We start from the raw sequence: 20,248 nt of genomic DNA on the forward strand, positions 1-20,248 counted from the left end.
AGATATATGTGACTTTTTTGCAACGAAAATGCGGGGATTATGAAATCATGCAAGCCCTGCATATTTTGCGCATTTTGCGCGGAAATCTGAGATTTATGCGGCCAAAGTGTGGTGTCTTTGGAAAAAAATGCGGCCCCTGCATAAATGTGCGGACTTTGGCTGATTATGCGTTGAATTATGCAATCGCATAATCATGTTTTTCTGGAGGAAGAAGAGCCACCATCAGGCCCTGAGGGCACATCCACAGGAATAACTGCTGAGAGTATTAAACCTGGGGACTGGATGGCAGTAGTTTATGAAGAGCACTGGTGGTTGGCCAGAGCTGTTTCTGTGGATGGTGAAAACCAGGATGTGAGAGTGGAATTCCTGCATCCCCATGGCCCCATTGAGAAATTCACACCTCAACATGGCAGGGGAGATGAATGCCTTTGCCCAGTTAAAGATGTTCTTGTTAACCTGGTGGGAAATGCAGCTCCTATGCGTCTCAGTCGAACAAGGGAAATGTATAGCATTTCTCCAGATGTAATGGACTTCATAGAATGTGAACACATTAGCCATCTGCTTCCTGGTGACTAAACAGCAACAGTTTTGTTACACAGGCCAATGTCCAATGTCAATGTCAGATATGTTTCTTTATTTCTGAGCCACAAATCTTTCAAGCAATGGCATTGTCTTGCTACAATGTACACAATTTCAAAATGTCATTACAAAGTATAAATCATATAATTTGCATGGAGGGCTTCTTAAATTATGATAGTCAAATGTCCCATTTATGGTTACTGGCGCAGAAAATCACAGATACTATCCCCATCCAATTTTCTGACCTATATATGTCCTTACATTTTTGTATTGCAATATTGAATTTAGATATGTCGTCCCATCCCTAGTTGTAATAAATGGTGGCTGTTTAATTCAGGGGAAAATAGGTCTTTCACAGTTATTGTTATTTAGTTTGAAAGTTGATCAGTTTGGTTACAAAGTTTCTCAATCATGTTCTCAATCATGTTTGGAATGGCTTTCTGTGTGCTTCCAGTTTTTAAGGTTTGTGTACTATTATGTTTCATATGCGTCAACTCCGTCAGTTGGCTGTCAACTCCGTCATAGAGAAGTCACCTCCGTCAGACGGACTTGATACTTGACGTGATATTCATGAAATATATGTTCATAATGGTTTATAAAATGAGTTCATGTCAATAAAAAGTGTCTTTGGTACACCTAATGTGTGTCCTTTGTGTTAAAAAATTATATGTTGTTTATCGCGAAGACAAATGACATTATCAACAAAAATTGTAAGTTGGCAACATTATAATGGTATTTATTTCTTGAATAAGAAAATATTAAACATTTTGATTATACAGCTAATTAAATCATCTTGTATTTAATACAACAAAAATCATTAAACATTTCCTTAATGTTTTATATTATAATACTATGACTTTTTGTGTGTTCAAGTCCTCAGCTGCAAAAAATGCTATTTAAGAAAAAATTAAATCACTGGGTGGTTGGCCCATTAAAAGGTTTAATAGCCAAGACTTTGATCTTTTAAATATATCTTCCAAGCATGATTGAAGGTTAAAAATTAAAAAAAAAACAAAATAAGTGTGGTATATACGTGTTTGCCTGCATACATATATCATGCCAGTAGGTGGCAGTGTCACTCCATGTAACTCATGCATTCTGTATATACACAGTTGTCCTCCTGACTCCGTGAAGTAAAGACCATTCCCTGAAGTAGCTGGCCTGCTAGCCTTCTTTTGATTTGTACAACACAACATATTGGCGACGAGGATGGCTCTGCTTGGGATTTTGCCACCTCCGGCATTTTTACAAAGCCCAGGTGAGCCTACGGTGCCTTTCGAAGCATGGATTCGCATGTTTGATAACTACGTGCTAGCTCTGGCCGACGATGTGGAGGATAAGAGGAAGCGTGCTTTGCTAATACACACGGTCGGCGCGGAGGCTCAGCGGATCTTCTACACGCTGCCAGGGATTGGTGATTCCTACGACGATGCACTAAAGGCTTTAAAGACATTTTTTGTACCCAAATTGAATGTCGTCGCGGAGAGGAATAAGTTTCGCCAGAGAGCGCAACGAGCTGGTGAGTCCACAGCTCAGTACGGAGCGGCCCTGCGGGAGCTAATTGTTACATGTGAGTTTGGAACATTATCTGAGGACATGATAAGGGACCAAATTGTGGAGAAAACGTCCAACGCTCGGATCAGAGAGCGCTTGCTGCTTGAGGATAAACTTACACTTGAAAAGACTTTGACAATTGCTGCTCAGATTGAAAATGCAGTTGCTGAAGCTAAAACAATAGCTTCGTCAAGAGGAGCAGCTGAGGCTGTTGTCGGCATGGTTCGAGGGACTACTTTTCGTGGCGGGAAGCAAAAGCAGCAAAAACCCTTCAACTTTCCCAGACCAACCCCAAAGACTGCTGGCTTGAACGGCTCAACAGCTGCTGGTAAGACATGCTACAGATGTGGCTCTTCAACACATGTTGCAAATTACCCCAAGTGCCCAGCCAAATCTGTCACATGCAGACATTGTAATAAGCCTGGACATTTTGCCAGAGTGTGCAGGAGCAGGACTGCTTCATGCAATGTGGGAGAAGTTTCCAGTGATTCCGTCACAGTGCTATTAGTTGATGAAGATGATGCAAGTACACTGAGCAGTAAATTAATGTGCAATGTCTCCATGAAAGCTTCAGGTGGCCCTACAATTACTGCAGATTTGATGGTGGATACTGGGTCTGGTGTCTCTATTCTCCCAGAGCACATGTACAAGAGTCACTTCAGCCACACCCCACTCCTGAAGCCCAGAAAAACACTGACCACGTACACAAAGAAACCTATACCTGTGCTAGGTTGTCTGGAACTGACGGTGACATACATGACAAAATGCACGTCCCAGTACATTCATATTGTCCCGGCAGGTACGCCCATATTAGGCATGGATCTCTTCAATGCCCTGCAACTTGAGATCAGAGACGGTCATGTCACTACTAACACACCCCCTGCTGTCCTTGTACAGTATACAGCTGCTGAAACTGATGCTTCAAAGACTGGAACAGTTACTGGATTTGTTCACAAAGTCACAGTACGACCTGGAATACAGCCTGTGCAGCAAAAGTTACGTCGTCTGCCTTTTGCCATTCGTGATGCAGTGTCCCAGGAGCTGCAGAGACTAGAAAACGACGGTGTCATTGAACGCATCGACTCCTCACCATGGGTTTCACCCATAGTAGTGGTGCACCGCAAGTCGGGTCGGCTCAGGATATGTCCAGATCTACGTGAGCCCAACAAGGCTGTGGTTGTTGACAGCCATCCACTGCCACATATCGAGGAGGTGTTTCATGAGCTACGAGGAGCACAAATATTCTCATCTATTGACCTGCAAAACGCATATCATCAGGTACCTTTGCACCCAGAGAGCCGAGACCTTACTGGTTTTATCACTCATGATGGACTTTTTAGGTTCACTAGGGTCCCCTTCGGTCTTGCATCAGCCCCGAGTGCATTCCAGAGGATGATGTCGCAGATTCTGGCAGGTTTGGATGGTGTACAGTGTTACTTAGACGATATTATTGTGTATGCTGAGACTCCTACGCTGCATGAGACACGACTCAAAGAGGTACTGCACCGACTGAACAACAGTGGACTGAAATTAAATGTGGAGAAGTGCCTGTTCAGGAAAAATGAACTTTCATTTTTGGGCCATGTTGTTTTTGCTTCAGGCATCCGTCCCAACCCAGACCATGTTACTGCTATAACAGAGGCTCCTCCCCCTCGTGATGCCACGGCCCTACAGTCCTTCCTGGGCCTCACAGGGTGGTATTCAAAGTTCATCCCCTGCTACGCCTCTGTTGTGGAACCTCTTCGTGCTCTGCTGAGGAAAAATGCAGAATTTAAATGGACTGATGCTGCTCAGAAGGCTTTTTCTCACCTCAAAGAACTGATTGCTACAAGCCCAGCACTTACCCTGTTCGATCCTGCTCTCCCTACACTTGTCACTACAGACGCCTGTGACTACGGCATTGGTGCAGTGCTCACCCAGCTACACGGTGACACTGAAAAGACTGTTGCGTTCGCATCCAGGTCCCTTACTGACTGTGAGAGAAAATACTCTATCATAGAGAAAGAGGCTCTGGCTTGTGTGTGGTCAGCTGAGCGTTGGCGCACTTACCTTTGGGGGAGACACTTCTCCCTGCGTACAGACCATAGCCCACTTACTGCCCTGCTGTCCACCAAAGGTTTCGGAAGGGCAGGTATGAGGATTTCGAGATGGTCTGCTCGCCTCATGTGCTTTAACTACACCGTGGAATACAAGCCAGGACGTGACAACGTCATAGCAGACTGTTTGTCTCGCTTGCCCCTGCCGTCTTCTGACCCACAAGAGAAGGATGAGGACATCATAGCCATGGTGTCTGTGGACCTTGCAGCTGTTACTACAGAGCAGCTACATACTGCCTACCAAGATTGCCCAGTGCTGCAGCAGGTTATGGCTTATCAAAGAAATGGTTGGCCCCGTACAGCTAAAGGCCTTGATCCTGCCTTTCTGCCCTTCTACCGTGTACAGACTGAGCTGGCTGAACTTGATGAAATTTTGGTTAGAGGTACTCACCGAGTTGTGATTCCCCAGACTCTTCAGCCGCAACTCATACAGCTTGCCCACGACACTCACCAAGGCATGGTGAGGACAAAACAAAGACTTAGGGAGCTCTATTGGTGGCCTGGTATGGACTCTGATGTGGAAGCTGCCATTAAGTCATGCACCACCTGCTCCCAACATGACAAAACTGCCATAACCAGAGCTGCCCCACTGCAACCGGTGCCCTTTCCCAATGCAGCCTGGGAAAAACTTGCCATGGATATTGTGGGCCCATTCCACTCTGCTCCACCTGACTGCCGTTTTGCCATCACATTAGTGGACTATTATAGTAAATGGCCTGAAGTGGCGTTTACATCAGATGTTACGTCCGCTACTGTCATTGCATTCTTGTCTGCTGTTTTCAGCCGTGAAGGCAACCCCCTTGAACTTGTAACTGATAACGGCCCGTCATTTGTGTCTGCTGAGTTTGAGGCCTTCTTAGCAGCTCAGGACATAACACACTGCCGCAGCTCCATTTACTATCCGCAAAGTAATGGAGAAGTGGAGAGATGGAACAGAGTATTAAAGGACTGTTTACAAACAGCTGACATTGAAGGTCGGCCATGGAAGCCCTTTGTCACAGACTTTCTCCTCACTTATCGAGCAACTTCCCATGCACTGACTCAAGTCTCCCCTGCTGAACTTCTACATGGACGCCCATTCCGCACCAAGTTGAACATCAAAGGCATTGCTTCGCCTCGTGCATCCGTTCAGCCTGAAGCTGTGAGAGACACTGTGACTCTGAAACAAGCCAAGGTAAAGTGCTATGTGGATGAACGTCGTGGTGCACAGTCTCCAAAGTTTCAGTGTGGTTCCTATGTTCGGATCAGGAAGCCAGGAATCATAAAGAAAGGACACACCAAGTTCACACAGCCCCTCTGTGTTGTTGCTCAGAAAGGCCCGGCAACCTACGAACTTTCTGATGGTAAAGTATGGAACGCCATACACCTGTCCCCTGCAAGTTCCCCCTCCCCTGAGGTGCACACAACCAGTACCTGTGTACAGCCTGAGGATGTTTATGTGCCTCCTCAGACGCCCCCGCCTGCTCAACCACCTCCTAGGCTCCAGCGGAGTCGCAGGCAGATTCAGCCGCCTGCTTGGCTGGAAGGTTTTGCTACCTGACCTCTATCTTTTTAAAAGGGGGCAGAATGTGATGTTAAGTATGGACTGTTACCTGTGTCCAATTTGAAGTGTGGACTGTTACATGTTCACAATTTATGATGTTATGGACAATTCTAATTAACATATTTTTCCAAGTGAAGCTCTTTACAAACAGCACAAGATTACAGAAAGTTGGAAATTTATTTAAGTACAAATGTGTCACTGTTGGTGATGAATAAGTGTTTCGCTGAAAAGTATTTTACAGATTCTAGGGAATACTGAGATCTTCAGAAGCTAATTCCGGTTTGTTTCTTTTATTTCGTAATTACTTACTATGCAGGATTGGTTACTATTGAAGTGTTGACGCAGCTAAACGTTCACTATCTGTTGTAATTTCATGAGAGGAATTATTCGTAAAAAAGAGGGATATGTGGTATATACGTGTTTGCCTGCATACATATATCATGCCAGTAGGTGGCAGTGTCACTCCATGTAACTCATGCATTCTGTATATACACAGTTGTCCTCCTGACTCCGTGAAGTAAAGACCATTCCCTGAAGTAGCTGGCCTGCTAGCCTTCTTTTGATTTGTACAACACAACAATAAGGTTTTGTCACAATTCTCAAGAATGGGTGATTTATTATTTATATGGCTTATTATACTCAACATGGAACAGAGTGCTACAAAAAATATTTTTTTAAGTACATAGCCTTTTGCACAAACTGTCTTATAGAGCTCTGGGTTGTGGTGGTGTAGTGTAGACACTGTGTAACCACTAAGTGGAATTTAACCAGGGTTATGGTAGCAGTTTACTACCTATCCAGTTTTATTCACAATTTTCAATTTCTGAACTGAAATGCTACAAATGCTAGAAGTGGAAACCATAGAAATATACATTACCATCAACATACAACCACAACTGTATGACCTTAACTCTTTATCAATAGATTAAAATAAAAATAAAACACAAATATATTTCCCTCTTTCTTTCTTTTCTGAAAACAAATGATTGTTTACATTCTCTATAAACAATGTAATTATTATTTTTACTCTTTACAAAGGCACCGGACAAGATGCTCCTTGTCTGTTTGAATTGGGAGTCCCTTTCTCAACCCACGAGAATAATTCAATACCGGACGGTCTTCAATTCAAAATGAAAGGAAGCCTTTGTTTTTCCTTTTAATTGTCGTTAGCAAAAAAAAATATGTTTAGTACTGGCCAGCAAAAAAATAAAAGTTATATAGAGCTCTATATGTGAAGTGCAATGTGATGTTTTGCCTGAAAATATCAGACGGGGTCCAAGAGGTGGCAGGCGGCAGCTGTTCTCCCAGTAGCCACAGGAAAAGCACAGTCTCTGCTCCAATGACGACCCACTAGCAAGGAAACATCGTATTTATAAATTAAATGAAGGCAGGCTAATACAGAGCACTGACGAGCAGGACACACGGCAATACACAGCAATAATGATCTTCTGAGCCCGCGATCCCTACCAGAAGCACCATACTATTGGCTGTCGTAACACTGTCGTAATATGACACCGTCTAAAGGGCACTACACAAAACGATACTAACTGAAAACATCAGCTGACTGAAACTACAGCTGGGTTACAACTGCAGCAGCAGCAATAGATGCAGCAGACAAACTGGCACTTTCATTAGTAGCAGGTTCACTTCCAACTGATCTGATGAATGTACAGTTCTAATGTGCCTGTGCAGGTTAATGTAGAGCCTGCTCGATATGAGATTTTAACCTTGCATACTCTGTTCATACTTACCATAAAAGTTAAAAACAACAATTCATACTTACCTTAAAAAGTTAAAACAACAATTCATTAGTGGTGGGACTCAATTAGAAAAAAATAATCTAATTAATTAGAGGCTTTGTAATTAATTAATCTCAATTAATCGCATATCAATATTTGACACTAGAAGCAAAATTTTTCAATTTAAATGGATTTTGGTATATGACTGAATCAATGAATAGACACATAAATGAGCTTAAACAACAAAATCGTGTTTATTTTCATCACTGAGTGTTAATATAAAGTGCAATATGAACAAAGAATATTATGATTGCATTATTCACAAGGCACAAACTTAAATTCAAGTAAGCTATATTCAAGCTTTTTCAGGACTTTTTGTAAACGTTCTATGTCTTAAACACATTTGTTTTTGTTTATTAAAATAAAAAACAGCACTTAGGTTTCCACTTTTCTGGAATGTACTGTACTAACATTGCAAAATAGTTAGAATAATATCCTTGGCATAAAATAAACAGTCCAACAGTTAAACATAAAGTGCCCTTTCTACCATAAATGGTTTTGAAAAACAACACAGAAACAAAAATGATCCATCAACTGATGACAGTCCCTACCTGTCTACCACCGAGAGTGGCTGACAGTCCACTGCAATCCACTTCGCCAGTGCGTTTGTCATGAAGTTGATCAGGTCTCAACGTGCTGCGATGGAGTCATCCAACACCCCAGCTGGTTAGGCTGCAAGTTGAGCTCTCATCAGCTTCACCCCGTTAAGTTCAGGTACCAAAAACTGATGTTTACATTTATTCCAGTTTTAACTGACTGTTTGATTGTTCTAGTTTTTACTGATGTAATTTCCAAAAATATGTGGACTGAACATGTGAAGGGGGCAAAAACCTATGACCTTTGTTGTTTTTTCCTTTTCTTTTTTAATATTTAGGTTATTGTATGTATGTTTAACACTTAAATCGATGGACTTTGCATTATGTTTATGATGCAGCAATGTTAAAAATGTATTCCACTGTAATGTGAACTTGAAATGTCCCAATAAAATAATGGACTTGTTTCGTTGAATAATTTCATAATTTCATGTTCATGTTCATGTAACAATTTCATTTTATAATACTAAGGTTAATGTTCAGTAATTAATGCTAATGTTGCTCTCAAACCAACATTTTGATTTTAACCCACTTCTTTGGTAACATTAACCCAACAACATGGTTCTATTTTAGCCCATTTATTGGATAACATTAACCTAACAGCAGAGTCGTTTTTAACCCATTTTTGGGTATACAGTCTCAACCCAACATGCTGGGTCAAGCCCATAACCCAACCCTGCTGGTCTAGAACAACCGAAGTTGGCCAGGTCCAGCGTTGGGTTACCCAAATAACCCAAATTGGGTTATTTTCAACCCAGCAGTTTTAAGAGTGCATACTTACCTTAACCCTCGTGTTGTCCTGGGGTTCTGACCCCAAGTTAAATCTTTTCCCGTCAAAATTAGTTTTTTATTCATCAAATGGTCTGAAAATAATGGGGGTTGTCCGATACTATGCTCTTAATGATTGAAATAAATTTGAAATAATTTGATTGAATTATTGTCCTTAATAATTGTCCTCTGGGGTCAAAAAGACCCTGCAGCACAAAGTGGTGCGATGGAGCAAATTGTCACACCATACTGCTTTCCAAAACATCTTTGATCTTGGATGTTTGATGTGTGGGGTCAAGCAATGGTTATTACAAAACAACAAAAAAGGTCTTTTCTCATTGGGGCATTTCACATTTAAGTCTGAGAGAGACAGGCAGCACAATGAGGAGGCAGAGGCGCTATACTGCACAGGAGGCTTGTGAGCTCATTTTTAATCATATTGTGGAAAAGAATGACCAGGAGGACAATGCTGAACATAATGAGGCGGAAGAATCAACTGATGAGGAGGATTCAGGGTCAGAAGAGGAGGGAGGAGGGAAACCTTGGGACGATTATAGGCTCAAAACTCACATCTGAAACTAACTGTGAAGCTGTGTGTAAAAAAAGGGCATCGGCGCCTGTTCTGTTTGAGGAAATTGAGTCGCTTCCACATTGACAAATCTATCATAACTCTCTTTTACCATGCTTTTATTGAATCAGTTTTATTATTTGCACTAGCAGCCTGGTTTGGGAACCTCTCTTTGAAAAATAAAAGCTCACTCGACCAAATAGTAAAGTGGTCTAGCAGGCTGATTGGTGAGCCTCAGCTCAACGTGGAGACCTTGTATACAAAACAGCTACAGCGCATATGTGGTTCAATTTTAAATGACAGTTCCCATCCATTGTACACTGAGTTTCAGCTTGTCCCCTCTGAGCGCAGGTTTACAATCCCTAGGCGTAGAACAAAAAGACACAAAAACAGTTTTGTCCCTGCAGCCATTACACTGAGGAATAAGTCATAGCCATGGATTAAAGTTCTCCGTCGCTACGATGGATTTCCGTCATTCAAACTTCACAGAGGCGACACATGAGATCAATGTAGATTGGAGGAGAACAAGTGTTGGCTGATTTTTATTGGCAGATTGTCTGTACAGAATCATGAATGTTGCCTGATTGTAGCTCAATGCTGAAATCTTGTATTATAACATATAACAAAGCCTCAGAGCTTCTTTGATTACTAACAGTATGTTAGTGATGACAGAAAGGTGATAACTCGCCATCAGACTGACAAGGCTGCAAAAGTTGCTGCTTGTATGATGTATTTTTCTGTTAAACGATAAGAGGCTCACTTTAAACAATATTATTATTGTTATTATTATTATTAGTAATAATAATAATAATAATTATAATTAATGATAATGATGATGATGAGAAGAAGAAGTAGAAAAATAGCGTACCGAAAAGCTCTGTAGATGGTTGATTATTCGGAAGAGTAAAGACAGTTTGATTTCATAGATTGAAAATTACATTGAAAAGACAAAAAACATTTTAAGTGTGAATAGAACAGCTGTTCAGATCATCCTCCTGTAACACACTGTTGGTCAAATATTTAAACTTTATGTCTGCATTAGAGAACATGGTGTGGGGTGAGGCTGTAAATCTTATCTTATTTTTTTAGCACGTGTCAAGTAACGTGCCCTGTAACATGTTTCACAAATTACAAATTGGGAATATGACTTGGCTACAGCTCGAAAATACATTTCAGTCAAAAGATTTTTTTTTGCTTTAATCCATGCATAGCTGTATTTTGCACAGATGATTATTGCTTTTATTTACTCCTTGCTGTATTTATTTTATTTACTTACTTATTTTCTTTTTACTATTAGTATTGTAGTTCACTTCAATATCTTAGTATGATCTGGACGTGTAAGAACTTTTTAATTTGCTGTTTAATTTCCACTGTCCTAAGTTGGATGATGTGTGATATGTGTCTGTTTTTTCCATATGTGTGTATGAGGATTCTACTGCAAACAAAATCTACCTCTGGATACTAATAAAGTAACTTGAACTTGAACTTGAAATAATGATGAGGTGATAGATCCAACATACGGACCACATGCTACTTCTTCCTCTGAAGAAGCCCCCACATCGCCTGCTGCAGAAATGGAAGAAGGGTATGAGGTGAAGGAAATGATGAACATGATGATGAGGTAGAATCTGAAGCTGAAATGGAAGAAGTGTCAGAAGTGGAGGACTGCACTTATGATGATGAAGAGGAAAAATCAACTGATGAGAAAGAATCTGAGGGGGAGGACCCAGCTGAGATAGAAGAATATTTCCAGTCAAAGGATGAAACATTGATCTGGTCTTCCATCCCTCCCAATGAAGGAGGACGCATGTTGACAGCAGAGAGAGAGAGAGAGAGAGAGAGAGAGAGAGAGAGAGAGAAACTACCATGGTCCAACCGCATATGCAAGGTCTCGTATTGAAGACATAAAGCCCACTTTTGACCTGTTTCTGCCCAAGCCTATTGAAGAGGTGGTGCTGAACATGACAAACAAGGAGGGGCAGCGTGTGTATGGCAACAAGTGGAGAAAGATGGATCGAATGATCCTGCAGGCATGTGGGTATGTTGATTCTCGCTGGCAGAGTTGTGGACTCGAGTCACGTGACTTGGAATCGAGTCAGACTCGAGTCATGAATTTGATGACTTTAGACTCGACTCGAAAAAATCTAAAAAGACTTTAACATCAGTGACTCGTGATTTCACTTGGACTTGACCCTCTTGACTTGAAAAGACTTGCTACTTTCCCCGAAAAAAAAGATTAAAAAGTATGTTGACATGGACCGCTCTCTCTCTCTTTGCACCTGTGTTCGTGATGTGTGTGCGGCACGACATCCAATCAAATTAGATCCACGTTGTTTCGAGCTGACAGCATCGAACCAATCAGAGTACTGGAAAACCAATGAAGGGGAACATACTACAACGCGCCAGTAGGCAAAAATGATACCAAAGGTAGTTTCATTTGGCTTTAAAAACTATGAAGTGGTCTACAAAAAACGAATTGCAGTCTGTAAAACATGCGGGTCGAAGATTACAGACGGAGACGCGACAACCTCCAACTTCGTTCGACATTTGAAGTTGCACAAAGAACGGTAAGTTTTGAATGAAAGCCAACACTAGCTTATTGGCTAAGTAAAATCATTGCTTGCTAGCTAGCTCAACGAGATTGTAACGTCACCTTGGCTTACAAACACGGCAAACTGTATCTCCAGTGGGTTCATTAATGGATAAGTTCATTATTTTGCACTTTGAGCTCCCTTTCTGTGTAGCTGCTAGTCTTGGATGAAATAGAGTGACACGGAAATGTTGACAATTGGTCTAGTCTCAAGCGTTTGGCTAGAATCACCCCCTACTTCAGAATTTTTCGCTACAGGCAGACAGAAACTGTATTTCGTTAAAAAGACACTCGTTTTGGAACATTAACGAATACCATTAGCAGTTAACCACTCTGTGAGTTGCACGTCTTTTGAAAACGAACGTTTAGGGTTGATTTAAGGACCGCTGAATGCCCATACCTGAAGCATAAGGGTGATTCTAAATTAACTAAATGCTCAAGACTGGACCAATCGTCAAAATGTCTGTCAAACATACTATTTCATCCCATACAAACAAAGAAATTGGGCTCAAAGTGCAAAATAGTGAACTTCTCCTTACTTATATGGTAAAAGGATAGTTTAAGATTTTTTTGAAGTTAGATTGTATGTGCTTAGCAGCTAGTCAGTGGATCATACACAGTAAACTGCTGCCAGCAGCAAAACTTAAGCAAGCCTAATCAAATCAAGGTCAGTTTAGCTGCTAATGTACTTTATATTAAGAATATGTGTACCATTTTAGCTTGCTGCCAGACAATAGGAAAACTAAGTATATCTCATTCTCTCAATTTCATTCCATTGCCAAAAATGGCCATTTTACTTTGCAGCACACAGGAGTTGCTAGCTGCTAGTCTACTGCTGCCTCATTAGGTCATGTTATTTAGGTAAATCACAACTAAGCTGAACTATCATGAAGACATAGAATAGCCAGCAGTAAACCAGCCATTTCTGTGTGATGCAGGTAAAATTGCTGTTTTTGCCAATGGAATCTGGTGTGCTGTAGAGAGTGAATTAACTAGCATACTTAAGTTTCCTGTCGGAAAGGGCTGTTTGATGGCAAGGTAAAGCAGTAAAATATTATTATTATAGTAAGTGTACACTGATAATGAAATTTATTTTATCAATGTAATGTTAAAACAATGTTATAATTGATATATGAGGAGATAGTTTCAAATGCAATTTATGTGTGGCTAAAAGGGATTTTCTGACATCTGTTTTATATGCTTACCTGTTACAGATTTGAAGAATACCAGATGAATAAAAGCATCATAGATGAACCACAACAGCCCTCAATCTCACAATTCTTGGACATTCTTGTAGGGCACTACAGCATGAGTCATCCACAACAGAAGGCTATTACCAATGCAATACTGTCCGACTTAATCATTGATTGCAACTTTCCCCTGTCTATTGTGGAAAACAAGAGCTTTCGGCACTTTCTGACAGTAGTTGACAGTAAGTACAGCCCAGTGTGTCGCAGAACATTGACATCAAAAACCGAGAGCCTCGCTGAGAAGAGACGTTCAAGATTGAAAACTCAATTGAGCAACGCTGAGCATGTTTCAGTCACTGTGGACATCTGGTCTGATCGTAAGATGAGGGGATTCCTTGGTGTCACTGTCCACTGGATAGAGAGAGAGACAACGAGGATACAGCTAAAAACGAATCTCTTGGCCTGCAATCACTTCAAAGGCTCACACACAGCCGAAAGAATCTGTGACCAACCTGCCCCCTTTTCAGACCAAGTCTACCTCAAAGCAGCCACCTTGGATCCAGCCTTTTCTCTGCTGTGGGTGGAGCCCCATGTTCTGGTCAATCGTGACATCAAGGCAGAGGTGGCACAAAGAGTTAAAGGTAAATATTATTGACTTCAATGCAACTCTTTTCCTCATAGTCTAATCTAATTAACAGCATCAATAATTGCATTTTTCAGTCTAACACTGTATCACCAACACCAATGGTATTAAGGGTTCTTTTGTTTCTGCTGCTGTTAAATGTTTTTGCAGAATTGATCCTGCTAGATGCAGCAGAGACTGAGCAACCCGTGTCTCTGGTTGACGAAGAAGAGCAAGAAGACCTTGGAGAAGGAGAAGGGCTGTTTGCTGCATACCATAAGAGGCAGAAGAAGGATGTTGGGACCACTCCAGCACTACAGCTAAGTCACTACCTAGACATAGCCGAAGGACAGAACGCACTTTTGTTCTGGGCACTGAACATGAAGAATCTTCCTTCACTCTTCCGAGTGGCCATCAGAGTCTTGGCAGTGCCTGCCTCTAGTGCTCCAGTGGAGCGAGTTTTCAGCCACGGTGGCATCATACTACGTCCCCATCGTGCACAAATGACTGACAACCTTTTGGCCAATTTGATCTTCTGCAAATGCAATGCAGCATAGGGCCCTGACATAGAAAAGCACAACTCTGTTCATTGCCATGTTCATGACACTTCCAATCCAGTCCCCTTCCAATCTCACTCACTCACACTCACACTCTCACAAATACACTCACTCTCACACACACATACACTCACTAGATTATTTAGATCATTTTTTTTGAGTGAGGATATCTTTTATAAAGTGGTGACATGTTTGAAAAGGTTAAGGTTACACTTAGCTTTTGAAATGAGTCAAAAATATGTTTTAGAAAGTGGTGACATATTTGGAAAAGTAACATTTAACTGTTTTTGTGATGCTCACTTCATCCAAATACCTGTTTGAGGGTGAAGACATGGTTTTTAGTTTAAGGCTAAATTTAAGTTTTAAGTTGAACAGTGTTTTACAAAAATGAGGGTCTTTTGAGACAGAAACAAACACTTTTGGAAAGTCAGGACACTTGAATCTTGAGGAAATCTTTTTTTTTTTTTTTTTTTTAAGTGATGCCATGTTTGGAAAAGGTTAAGGCTATATTTAAAGCACCTGTCTAGTTGAAGGTGAAAACTGTTATGCAAAATTATATGCGTTCAATACAATACAGGGCGGAAACTGCTGTGCAGCTAATTATAGTGCAATAAGCTATGGAAATACAATGTCAGTGCTTTCTGTGGAAATTGCATTTGCATTTGTTTATTTCAAATGTGTTTGAACAATGTTCCTGCAAAAAAAGGTTTGATAAATATATACAGATTTTAAAAGCATACATGATCTGTGTAAATCTGTTGTTTCTCTGTTGTTAAAAGGACTCGAAAAGACTCGAAACTCAAACGGTAGGACTTGGGACTTGACTTGAGACTTATTGGTCTTGACTTTGGACTTGACTCGGGACTTGCCTGTCTTGACTCGGGACTTGACTCGGCACTTGAAGGCAAAGACTTTAGACTAACTTGTGACTTGCAAAACAATGACTTGGTCCCACCTCTGCTCGCTGGTGTGTACCGATCCAGTTAAGAAGCTACAGCTAGTTTATGGCAAGCTGAGTCTGGCATGGAAATTTTCCGTGCTACCATGACACTCAAGATGTTTCATAAAATCTCAAGAGTGATTCGATTTGATGATAAAGACACAAGAGAAGATCGCTGTGCACGAGACAAACTTGCTCCCATTTGAGACGTATGGGACAAGTGGGTGTCTCTCTTGCCGTTGATGTACGATCCATACACTGATGTGACTGTGGATGAGCGCCTGGTCGCCCTTCAGAGGTCGTTGTCCATTCAAACAGTACATCCCGAGTAAACCAGGGAAATATGGGATAAAAACATGGGCAGCATGCCATGCCAGGTACAGCTATGCATGGAACATGCAGGTATTTGCTGGCAAACCTGCTGGTGCGCAATCAGAAATCAGGGCATGCGAATTGTCCTTAACATGACAGAATGGCTCCAGGGGAAAACAATCACCTGTGACAACTTCTTTACTTCACATGTCCTTGGCCTGCAGCTGCTGAAAAGAAAGCTGTACATGTTGGGAACAGTACTGAGGAATAAGCCCAAGCTACCCCCTGCACTGGTGTCAAAAACGGACAGGGCTCGGTTCTCATCGAAGTTTGCCTTCACCGAGACCCATGCTCTGGTGTCCTATCGCCCCAAAAAACAGAAAAATGTTCTTCTGATGAGCACTCTGCTTCGGGATGCTGCTGTGAGCAACAGGGATGACAAAAGGCCAAAAATCATCGAAGATTACAATCACAACAAAGGGAGTGTCGATAACCTTGACAAGGTAATGCACATTTATTATTCATAATATTTATATTATATATAGAAAGGAATAATGCATTGAATTTGTGTGTAGGGAAATAAACTTCCTTTCCTGAATATTTTTTGGTTTGTTTCAGGTTACCAGTATGTATACGTGCACAAGATTGACAGCCCGTTGGCCCCTCGTTGTCTTCTACAACATTCTTGATGTGTCTGCATACAACAGGAGGAGACTGTTCTTGGAGGAGCTCGGGCGACAGCTGGTGATACCTCACATCAAGCGACGCAAGGTGAGCATTAAGCTACATTTCTGTTGCTCTTCCTTCTCCCTATTCTGAAAAGTTAATTTTGAAAAGTTAAATGTTTTGGAAATGAATGTTTATGTTTTATATGTCAGGTAATGAGTTGGAATAAAGTTGACTAAAAAGTTGAAACACAGAGGTGGGTGATAATTTATACTTTGTTTTATAAACAGTCAAACCAGACGGGGTCATTTTTGACCCGGGATGACAACAGGTGTGATTATTTGCTGCCATTAAAAAAAATGGTGGTTTAAAAACAGCCTCCTAACTCAACTTTGACATATACCAGTCTGTGATGATCTATCAACACACGTGACTCTGATTGTTAACTATAGTCAGAATAAGTGATGATTTTATTTATTTTTACTCAAAAACAAGGTAAAAGTTCATTTAAATGAGGTATTATAGGCGTTAAATTTCAAATGGGATAAAGAAATGATGTTAATGTGTTTGAATGAAGTTGTTATTAAAGGTGTAACACAGTATTGGTTAAAGTATCCACTTTATATTCTTTAAATAACAGTCAAACCAGACGGGGTCAATTTTGACCCCAGAGGACAGCAGGTGTGATTATGTGCTCCCATTAAAAAACATTCAAATGATTCAAAAATGGAATCCTCACTAAACTTTGACATATACCACTCTGTGATAAGTCAAATAGTCAAAATGATATAAAGTCAAAATAATTAATTGTTTCATTTTATTTTCACTCAAAAACATGGTATACTTTTATGTAAACAAGGTATATTGGCCCTAAATACCTTAAAAAGTTAGTCTTTAATTAGATAATTTCATAAATACATAAATTCATACTTTCTTCAAAAACCTACATTCAGATTATTTCATGTACAAAAAAGTTTAAATCTGTAGGGGAACTATAGTATTGCTTCCTAACGTAGAAAGGGGGCGGGACCATTGAAACACAAGAGTAGAGGGATATAAAATGATACGCTCAGGAGAAGGAGCTCACCTTTGCTCAGACCACTGAAAGGGAACCATCTCTCCACAAGTCAGTCAGACAGTTAGCATTTGTTTGCAGGCAAACAAACATCTACGTTATTACATATATACCAAAAGGCTACACCAGAATTAAAAAACAATTGAAAAATATTTACCCACAAGGATGGGAAATTTTGATGGAGGGTGGACTGTGGTCCGATACAGCAAGAGACGCCGATGCACCAACCAACCCTATTGGAACTATTGGGACCGGGGGGTCAGTACGACTGGGGGAACGACTGTGCACCACCTGTCCCCTTCAGGGGGCAGGCTCAGTTCCCTCAGCCTAACCCTATCTAATTTATTTTGAAAGTATGGTTTCACATAGACAGGACATGGAGCTCGGTGGGATGGTTATTTGGCCGGATTTCCCCCTCACGGTCCTTGGACCTGGCATGCTTTGACTTATTACACCATTTTATCGCACTGGTTTTGTGTGCCTACCTGTTTTATTCGATAATTATTTGCATTCTTATTCATTAACCCTTTCTCATCTCAGGGGGCTGCAACCCACGCCATCCCCCACCCTACCGATGCTCCATTCCTCTTTTTACAGATATTTTATATGAATTCTTATTTAACAAATGAATAGAAACCCCCCCCACTCCTATTACCCCTTTCCCCCTCTCTTTTTCTGTTTCCTCCACTTTAATCCGGCAATCATTTTACATGCCCCCACAGATTTAATGGCATCATCCCTCGATGGTGCAAGACATAACTTTCCACCTATCACACGGGGGGACCCGGGTTCGCGTCCATCACTCAACCATGTATATAATCCTTACTGTATTTATATATTGCTCCTCCTGACCAGCACAAGGAGGAACACTCTTCCCAGAACGACACCCGGGTTCGAGTCCCACATCAACCTTCTGAGCACTCCTCCTTATGCTCACATTGACACACACCCACGCATTATAGCTGAGTGGACGGGGCTTCGCTCTTCCCTGCTGCCCGTGCAAACAAACCTCCCCAGGTAACTTAACAACACTATTTCCTCTATCTAACCCTAACCCCGCTTCCATGGAAAGACTATTGCCCTAATTATTAACTCTGCCAAGGAGGTTATGTTTTTGCCAGCATTTGTTTGTTTGTCTGTCTGACTGTTAGCAAGATTACTCAAAAAGTTATGGATGGATTTTGGTGAAATTTTCAGGACTGGTAGGTTATGTCCCAAGAAACAATCCATTACATTTTGGTGAAGAAGAGCATGGTTCACCAGTGAGTACACATTCACACAAACACCAAATTTCTGAGTAAAGCAGTCATACTTAACGCAGTATAAGATGATAAACCTTCAACTTAAATCCATTCATACCGTTCAGATTGAAGCTGGGTCAACATTTACTGCATGCGAGGAGGAGTCAGAGTGTGAGGGTGCTGAGGTAAAATGCCACACAAGCAATTTTAGTGACTTTAGTATTTAACATGCACAAATTAAAATTGATGTGACATATACAGTAGTCCTTAAATATACAACAGAATGTGATTATATACTAAATCAAATGTCTGTCAGGCCTGGGCTAGGAAGGAGGACTCAGGAGCAGAATTAGGACAATTAGAGCAGGCTTTTATTGAGAAATTTGTTTTCTTCACTTGAACTCTTGAGCAAGGTGACAAACAAATAGGCTATAAAGCACAATATCTAATCTGCTGGCTAAAAAAAACAAGCAACAGCACTACAACAAAATGAGGCAAAACAGAAGAACTAAACTACTCTGGCTCACTGGCTATGAAAACTTATAACAAAAAATCACTCCAATCGGAGGAAGAAGAAAAGGCTATAAACATAAACTACTCTCTCGACTGACTATGAAAAAGAATTAAACAAATGAGGCACTCCACCGGAGGCAAACAAATGGCTATAAACTAGACCTGGAATTCACTGAGAAAAATTACAAACAAAAAGTCACTCACTTAAGAAGATCAAGAACAGAAATACAAACTTTGACTCTTGGCGTGATCAAGGCTGTGAATGAGGGCTGGGGTGCGTGACGAATACAACACTCTGGTACAGAACAAAGGGAGACGCAGACTATAAGACACATCAGGTGAGGGAACACAGGTGGAAACAATTAGGGATTAGAGGAGACATCAGACTGGTGGCACATGAGGAATGGCAAGTGACCTGAAACGAGAGGAGAGTTACTTTTCAAAATAAAACAGGAAGTTCACGAGACACAAAACCCAGGACAGGACATTCCTCACCATGGTGTGACAATGTCCAAATTCTTAACAACTATATTCTGATTTACTGTGACATGGTAGAGTCAGCCAGATTGCTGCAATTGTAGTTCATTGAAGGAGGAGGAGGCTCGCATTTCTAGCAGTTCCAGCAGTTCAGAGGACTTGCCAACATTGGCACCACTGCCTGTGAGTGAAACACACAAATTTATACAATGTCTTTAGCACAGCGATCATGGCTAGAAGTACTACAGATAAATAAATAATCCTTGTAGTGATTGTTATATAACAGTATTTTCTTTCTTTTCTCACACATAACATGTAATTATCCACAAAGGGAAAACGCAGAAGACTGACCTATCCGCCGGAGTTTGACAAGTTACTGCGACACCTGTTTGGGAAAGAACTGAAGTGCAAGGACCTCAGTTGCCAACGGGTAAGTTTTGTTGTTGTATGCTTTAACAACACTGTCTTGCTGCTTTGAAAATGTGTCCCTTCCATTTTATTTACTTTCCACTGTAAAAAAGAAAACTGCCCTCTGAGCTTCGAGGCCTTGGCAGGATTACCTTCA

General features: G+C 41.0%; 1 long non-coding RNA gene across 1 annotated transcript; it reads left to right on the forward strand.

Annotated features, from left to right (window-relative positions):
- Positions 1-18,559: 18,559 nt before the first annotated feature.
- On the forward strand, positions 18,560-20,221 carry LOC141018334 (uncharacterized). Its single transcript, XR_012180715.1, has 3 exons — positions 18,560-18,714; positions 18,819-18,878; positions 20,015-20,221. It is a non-coding gene; the product is annotated as an uncharacterized lncRNA (long non-coding RNA).
- The last annotated feature ends 27 nt before the right edge of the window (positions 20,222-20,248 follow it).

The sequence above is a fragment of the Pagrus major genome, chromosome 2 (assembly GCF_040436345.1).
Source record: "Pagrus major chromosome 2, Pma_NU_1.0".
NCBI classification, from domain to species: domain Eukaryota; kingdom Metazoa; phylum Chordata; class Actinopteri; order Spariformes; family Sparidae; genus Pagrus; species Pagrus major.